Genomic DNA, 2,624 nt, shown 5'->3' on the forward strand with positions numbered 1-2,624 from the left:
GGGGCCCTGTCCTGAGCCGGGCTCCACGCAGCCACGGCCACACTCATCACCCTTGCCCTTGGAAAGCACGCCATGAACCACTGTCAGCCCAAGTGCTCGGTGTAGACATGCTCTGCAAATCCAGGGCTCTCTAGAGGCCTCTGGACCCAGCTGCGATGAGGCCATCTGGCCTGTGGCTCACTCCCTGGACACCTGCTCCATTCTGAATCCCAGCGGGAAGTCGAGACAAAGCCCTGGGTGACAGCAGGACACTGAAGCAACCCGGGTCTGCCTCAACCACCACAGCCAGAACACCTGCAGCCAGTGGAGTCTCCCTGGTCCCGACAGGCAACTCTGGGCTCCTGGGCCGCAGTGAGCACCCCACACGCCCCAGTCTGCCCATCTCTGCTGGGCCAGGAACATGGGGCTCAGGGCACTGGTCCCCGGAGCAGACATGGGCTCGAATGCAGGGATTCCAAAGCACTTTAATTAATAAAGTCTGGTCAATGACACGACCCCAGACCCCACTATGGTGCTGTGGAAACGAGGCTCAGCCAACAAGCAGGCAAAACCCTAGGCCTTGAAGTGGCCAAAAGCAAACTGCATTCAGCATCCTGACCCCAGAAGTCTGTGCTTCCAGCTGGTAACAAGGCCAGAAAAACGTGTAACAACCCCCGACCCCTCCTCACTCCAGGTCACTCTTGTACTGAAGCAATGACCTGTGACTTTATTTTTTTGGGCTCCAAAATCACTGCAGATGGTGACTGCAGCCATGAGATTAAAAGACGCTGCTCCTTGGAAGAAAAGCAGTGACAAACCTACAGCGTATCAAAAAGCAGAGACATCACTTTGCCAACAAAGGTCCGTATAGTCAAAGCTATGGTTTTTCTAGTAGTCATGTACGCATGTGAAAGTTGGACTATAAAGAAGTCTGAGCATCGAAGAACTGATGCTTTCGAACTGGTGTGGTGTTGGCGAAGACTCTTGAGAGTCCCTTGGACAGCAAGGAGATCAATCAAGTCAATCCTAAAGGAAATCAACCCTGAATATTCATTGGAAGGACCGATGCTGAAGCTCCAATACTTTGGCCACTTGAATTGTAAAGCTGACTCACTGGAAAAGACCCTGATGCTAGGAAAGATTGAGGGCAGGAGGACAAGGGGGCGACAGAAGATGAGATGGCTGGATGGCATCACAGACCTGATGGACGTGAGTCTGAGCAAACTCCAGGAGCTGGTGAAGCACAGGGAAGCCTGGCGTGTAGTTCATGGGGCTACAAAGAGTCGAACACGACTGAGCAACTGAACGACGACGACCTGATAAAGGAAGGCGGTGCTCCAGCTTTGGTGGACTGCCAGTTAGAGTCCAAGTGCACGGCTGTCTCCCTTGCTCCCTCCTCTCCTGGCAAAGAACCAGGGAAGCCACAGGGACGTGATGAGAGCTGCCCGGGCAAGGCCCCAGCTCCCTGGCTGGGCAGGGAAGACACCGGGGCTGGGCCTGGCCTCACTGCTCTGGCCCCCGAGCTCCAGGCAGACCATGGGCCAGTGGCCCGCCAGGAACACAGCTGCGCAAACCAGCCACTGTGGCCCACAGGGCTCAGGTGAAGAGCTCAGGCTCAGGGGTGTACTTGTCCGTGTGCAGTCTGCAGGAGTGGGAAAATGCAGGACCCCACGCCCAGACTATACACAGTGGTCCCCAAGCTACCACCCACCCAGGGCACCACTCTCTCTGCAACTCAGTCTCCTCTTTTGTAAGACAAAGCCCCTGCCCTGTTCAGGCCTCCTGAGAGCCCCTCACTTGTTGGCAATTATTTACAGAGCTTGACCTCTGAGCCTGGCCCTGGGACCGGGCGTCAGAGACGACAGGCTGTGCTGACCTGGCCTCACAAGCTCAGCAGCAGCAACCCCCAACCAGGTCTGAACTGCCCACCCTTGATTCCAGACCGCACAGCACGGTCCCCGCACCTTGTGTGACTGCTTAATCCTCATTCCTGCTACTGCCCCTCAATCATCAGACACTTTCCCAAATGTGGCCGTCCACTGGGGCTTCCCAGGTGGCTCAGTGGTCAAGAATCCGCCTGGCAATGCAGGAGACGCAGAAGACCTGAGTTCAATCCCTGGCTCGGGAAGATCCCCTGGAGGAGGAAATGGCAACCCACTCCAGTACTCTTGTCTGGAGAATCCCATGGTCAGAGGAGCCTGGAGAGCTACAGTCTGCAGGGTTGCACAGCATTGGACACGACTGAGCACACACACGCGTGCAACTGGGTGATGCCATCCACCATGCCCCTGCGTGCCGGGGCCTTTAGAGGGACGTGGCCTCTGATCTGGGGGCGCCTGGGGGACTGGCTCCAAGGCCTCTGATTCAGGGCCCTGATGGCGAGGCTTGACCTCAGTTCCTGCTGTCCCACAGCCCCACCTGCTCCGAGTCCCTGAACACCTCTGCCCGGCGCCCCGCCCAGCCAGGAAGCCAGGCTGCTTCTGAGCCCCACTGGAGTGTGGTCTGGAATGCTGTGGGTGCGCAGCTCCTCCTGGACTCACTTTACAGACAGCGCCGGGGTGGAATGCCAGCCGTGTGACCAGGATGTCACCAGTACCTGCTCCTGCGGGGAGTGGGGGCGGGGGGCTTGGAGGCTGGCGCGCACA

The 2,624-nt window shown here is 57.7% G+C and overlaps 1 protein-coding gene across 1 annotated transcript in view; it reads right to left on the minus strand.

Annotated features, from left to right (window-relative positions):
- Positions 1-2,624, minus strand: part of KLHL25 (kelch-like family member 25) — a 45,684-nt gene that overhangs the window by 15,762 nt on the left and 27,298 nt on the right. The gene's annotated exons all lie outside the window — the stretch shown is intronic.

This window comes from Bison bison, unplaced genomic scaffold, assembly GCF_000754665.1.
Source record: "Bison bison bison isolate TAMUID 2011002044 unplaced genomic scaffold, Bison_UMD1.0 scf7180017860443, whole genome shotgun sequence".
Lineage (NCBI taxonomy): Eukaryota > Metazoa > Chordata > Mammalia > Artiodactyla > Bovidae > Bison > Bison bison.